The sequence below is a fragment of the Erinaceus europaeus genome, chromosome 9, assembly GCF_950295315.1.
Source record: "Erinaceus europaeus chromosome 9, mEriEur2.1, whole genome shotgun sequence".
Classification (NCBI taxonomy): Eukaryota; Metazoa; Chordata; class Mammalia; order Eulipotyphla; family Erinaceidae; genus Erinaceus; species Erinaceus europaeus.
The window spans coordinates 69,537,930-69,543,294 of record NC_080170.1 but is presented as its reverse complement, the minus strand read 5'-3'; the positions used below and the strand labels follow the sequence as shown (position 1 = coordinate 69,543,294).

At 58.1% G+C, this 5,365-nt stretch overlaps 1 non-coding gene across 1 annotated transcript; it reads left to right on the top strand.

Moving 5' to 3' along the window:
* Positions 1–463: 463 nt before the first annotated feature.
* LOC132540567 (U6 spliceosomal RNA) lies at positions 464–570 on the top strand. Its single transcript, XR_009551765.1, has one exon. It is a non-coding gene; the product is annotated as a U6 spliceosomal RNA (small nuclear RNA).
* The last annotated feature ends 4,795 nt before the right edge of the window (positions 571–5,365 follow it).

Here is a 5,365-nt window from a genome sequence, read left to right as displayed (position 1 = left end):
AGACCTGCAAGTGTAAACGAAAATTAGGAAGCAACTAGCATATAAAACATGAGGTGACTCTGTGACAGTTGGAGAAAGAATTCTTAAATAAAACTGCTAAAACAAAATAAGAAAGACAGATGGGAGAATTTTCAGATATTAAACAACTAAAAAGAAAACTATTAAAATCCTTTGGGCTTCTAAAAAAAGTAAGAGCAGAGGCAAGGAATCAGGCAAACAGAAGAATGCTCAGTGATGTATCTACTGAAATGATAAAACAGTTACACACTAAGTTGCTTAAATGAGCCTTCAAATCAACATGGGTATTTAGTGGAAACTACAGTCTCACAATATCAATTTCAAAATTAACAATAAGTGTTATGAACAGAATAACATCCATAGGAGACAGAGAGGATGTTATACAAAACTCTTTCACCAAAGGAGGACAAGGATCAGAGGTTTCCACTCAGCAGACTTATGATGTTTGCTGTAGCAGCACATATACTAAAATTGGAACGATATAGAGAAGATAAGCATGGCTAATCTGCTAGGAGGACATGCAAATTTGTGAAGCAGACTTGACATATCTTTAATTATAAGATAAATCAATTGTACTCAGTTCAAAAATACTGAATCATGGCTGAATCTTAATGTAGGGCATGGCTCCTGAGGTACATAGGTCCTTGGTTCAAACCCTTCTGTCACACTGGAACACAAAAAAGTTAGGAGCAGCATAATGGAGCAGATCTTTCCACAATACTGCTACACAGTCTTTACTATGTTCACCATAATGTTCCAATAGTCACAAAAAGAAGATGATAAAACAGACCCTGTATGAACTGATGCTTATTTATTTGCAGCTTAAAGTCACTGGGATAACAGATTACTTGTGATGTCAGTTAACTATACTACCAAATAGCTGCATGTCACCATCTGCTCTATACAACCTTGAAAGTTTACCTTGGTAGCCAGAGAACACTTCATTCATTGTTTAATACTGTCAGCATATAGAACTGCATGCTATATTAATTAAAATTTATTATATTCATATGTACATAGTAAAATATTTTTAATTTCTAAAGGCCCCTGAACACCTTCAGGCCTCCACCTCCTCCAGCGACCAAGGCCACTGAACACCCTCATACCCCCTCCACCTCTCAGCATCCCAGGCCCCTGAACACCATCAGGGCCCCTCATCCTCAGCACCCCAGGCCCCTGAAAACCCTCAGACCCCTCCACACCTCAGCACCACAGGCCCCTGAACACCCTCAGGCCCCCTCTTCCTCTTAGCACCCCAGGCCTCTGAACACCCTCAGGCCTCCTCCTCCTCTCAGCACCCCAGGCCCCTGAAGACCCTCAGGCCCCCTCCTCCTCTCAGAACCCCAGCGGCCTGAACACCCTAAGGCCTCATCCTCCCCTCAGCAACCCAGGCCCCTGAACACCCTCAGGCCTCCTTCTCACCTCAGCACCCCAGGCCCCTGAACACCCTCAGGACCAGTCCTCCTCTAAGCACCCCAAGCCCCTGAACAGCCTCAGGCCCCCTCCACTCAGCACCCCAGGCCTCTGAACATCCTCAGGCCTCCTCCTCCTCTCAGCACCCCAGGCCTCTGAAGACCCTCAAGCACCTTCCACTCAGCACCCCACGCCTCTAAACACGCTCAGGACCCCTCCTCCTCTCAGCACCCCAAGCCTCTGATCATTCTCCGGGCTCCTCCTCCACTCAGCACCCCAGGCCTCTGAACACCCTCAGGTCCCTCCTCCTCTCAGCACCCCAGGCCTCTGATCACCCTCAGGCCTCCTCCTCCTCTCAGAACCTCAGTCCTCTGAACAACTCAGGACCCCTCCACTCAGCACCACAAGCCCCTTACTCCCTAAGGCCCCCTCCTCTCAGCTACACAGGCCCAGGAACACCATGAGGCCCCCTCCTCCTCTCAGCACCCCAGGCCCCAGAAAACCTTAAGGCCCCCTCCTCCACCCAGCACCCCAGGCCTCTGAACAACCTCAGGCCCCCTCCACCCCTCAGCACCCCATGCCACTGAATACCCTCAGGCCCCCTCTTCTCAGCACCCCAGGCCCCTGAACACACTCAGGTCCACTCCTCCCATCAATACCCTAGGCCCCTGAACACCCTCAGACCCTCTTCCTCTTAGCACCCCAGGCCTCTGAACACCCTCAGGCCTCCTCCTCCTCTCAGCACCCCAGGCCCCTGAACACCCTCAGGCCTCCTCGTCCTTTCAGAACCCCAGCTGCCTGAACAACCTAAGGCCTCATCCTGCCTTCAGCAACCCAGGCCCCTGAACACCCTAAGGCCCAGTCCTCCTCTAAGCACCCCAAGCCCCTGAACACCCTCAGGCCCCACCACTCAGCACCCCAGGTCTCTGAACATCCTCAGGCCTCCTCCTCCTCTCAGCACCCCAGGCCTCTGAACACCCTCAAGCACCTTCCACTCAGCAACCCAGGCCTCTAAACACCCTCAGGCCCCCTCCTCCTCTCAGCACCCCAGGCCACTGAACACCCTCAGGCCCCTGCCTCCCCTCAATACCCCTGGCCCCTGAACACCCTCTGGACCCCAACTTCCCTCAGGATTCCAGGCCCCTGAAAACCCTCAGGCCCCCTCCTCCTCTCAGCACCCCAGGCCCCTGAACACCCTCAGGCTGCCTCCTCCTCTCAGCACCCCAGGGCACAAAAGACCCTCAGGACCCCACCTCTTCACAGTACCCCAGCCTCTGATCACCCTGCCTCCTCCTTCTCTCAGCACACCAGGCCTCTGAACACCCTCAGGGCCCCTCCTCCTCTCAGGTTCCCAGGCCCCTGAACACCCTCAGGCCCCCTCCTCCTCTCAACACCCCAGGCCCCTGAACACCCTCAAGCCCCCTCCTCCTCTCAGCACCCTAGGCCCATGAACACCCTCAAGAGCCTCCTTCCCCCAGCACCCCAGGTCTCTGAACACCCTCAGGGCCCCTCCTCCACTCAGCACCCCAGGCCCATGAACAGCCTCAGGTCTCCTCCTCCCCTCAGCACCCCAGGCACCTGAACACCCTCAGACCCCCTCCTCTCAGCACCCCAGGCCTCTGAACACCCTCAGGCCCCTCCTCCTCTCAGCAACCAAGGCCTCTGAACATCTTTAGGCCCCCTCCTCCCCTCAGCACCCCAGGCCTCTGAACACCATCAGGCCTCTGCCTCTGGAGCACCCCAGGTGTCCCTGCAGCACCCCAGCCCCCTCCTCCTCTGTAGCACCCCAGGTGTCCCTGCAGCACCCCTCCTCCTACTTCCTGTCCTGCACAGCTGAGGCCCTGGTGGCCATTTGAATGCAGATCCAGGGCTTCCTGCCCATAGAGGCACCGAGACCCCCATACGCCAGGGCACGGCCAGCACCAGACACACATGTTCACTCTCAGCAGACTACTTACACACTGGGAGTCCCATTGTCCTCCAGATCTCAGGGAAATGGTGTGGGGCCTGGTATAGACGGCGGGCAGCCATGAGGGCTGCCAGATGCAGGGTGGCTGCACTGCCTGCAGAGGCCACCACGTGATTCTGCTGAAGCACAAATCTTCCAGGGATGGGCTCTGGTGGGGCCGCAAGTGTCCACCCCCAAGGTTTATTCTGGGCCTCCAGACCCCTAGATGTACCTGCCTTCAGGTGTCCCTCCAGGTGTTCCCTACTGCAGGTTTCCCTGACCCCCAGGCCCAGCTTCCCAGCCTCCTGCCAGGAGCCTCAGCGGCCCTCAGGAATCCCTGTCCCTGGTGTCCCCACCCCGTGACCCCAGGATTCCCCCCACCCCAGGTGTCCCCTGTCCGCACCCAGATGTCCAGCCCCAGGACCCCAGGAATCCCCGCCCCAGGTCACTGGGCCCCCAGGATTGCACCCACCCTACATGCGCCCCCATATGCCCCCAGATAGCTGGTCCCAGGACCCCAGGAAATCCTGTCCCAGGCACCCAGGTTTCCCCCCACCCCAGGTGCCCTCCATCCGCCTCCAGATTATAGGTCCGAGGCCCCCAGGAATCCTTGCCCCAGGTGTCCCCTCCCTGGGCCCCCAGGCGTGTCCCCAACCCAGCTGTCACCCCTCTGGCCCCAGATGTCTGGTCCCAGAACCCCAGGTGTCTCTTGCCCCAGATGTCCCCACCCCTGGGCCCCCAGGTGTCTCCCCACGCCATGTGTCCCCGCCCTGAGGCTCCCAGGTGTCCACAGCCACAGTTTCCCAGGTTTCCTGCTTCTGGCCACAAAGGGACTGCCCCCAGGACCCCAAAAGTCCCCTGCCCTAGATGTCCCCGCCCATGAGCCCCAGACATACTCAGCTGCCTGTTCACCCAGCTGTCTCCCCCCTCAGAGGGGCGGGCAAGTGGCTGCATTGCCTGACCAGCCAGCAGGTGGTGATGCTGTAAAGCAAACCTCTGTGGTGGGCTCAGCACCCAGCTACAGGCCCCATCCTCCCCTCAGCACCCCAGGCCCCTGAACAATCTCAGTCCTCCTCCTCCTCCTCCTCTCAGCACCCCAGGCCCCAGAACACCTTCAGTAACCCTCCTCCCCTCAGCACCCCAGGACCCTGAACACTGTCAGGCCCCCTCTAACTCTGGAGCCTCCCAGGTGTCCCTGCAATACTCCAGGCCCCCTCCTCTGGAGAGCCCCGGCCCACATCAGTGCAGGCCCCCAGAAACCAGCCGCCAGACCACCGGCCCCCATCGGCCACCCTCAAGCCACCTCCTCCTCTCATCACCCCAGAACCCTGAACACCCTCAGGCCCCCTCCTCCTCTCAGCACCCAAGGCCCCTGAACACCCTCAGGCCACCTCCTCCCCTCAGCACCCCAGGCGCCTGAACACCCTTAGGCCCCATCCTCTCAGCACCCAAGGCCTCTGAACACCCTCAAGCCTCATCCTACTATCAGCACCCCAGGCCTCTGAACACCCTCAGGCCTCCTCTTATTCACAGCACCACAGGACCCTGAACACCTTCATGCCCCCTCCTCCTCTCAGCTCCCCAGTCCCCTGAACAACCTCACGCCCAATCCTCCCCTCAGCACCCCAGGCCCCTGAACAATCTCAGGCCTCCTCCTCCTCCACTCAGCACCCCAGGCCCCAGAACACCGTCAGGCCCCCTCTACCTCTGGAGCCCCCCAGGTGTCCCTGCAACAATCCAGGCCACCTCCTCTGGAGACCCCCTGATGTCCCTGCAGTACCCACTCCTCCTGCTTCCTGTCCTGCACAGCTGAGTCCCTGGTGGCCATTTGAGTCCAGGTCCAAGGCTTACTGCCCATAGACCCACTGAGACCCCCACAAGCCAGGGCCAGGCAAGCGCCGGACGCACGTGTTCAATCTCAGCTGACTCAGTACAGACTGGCAGTCCTGTTGTACTCCAGACCTCGGGGACATGGTTTGGGGCCTC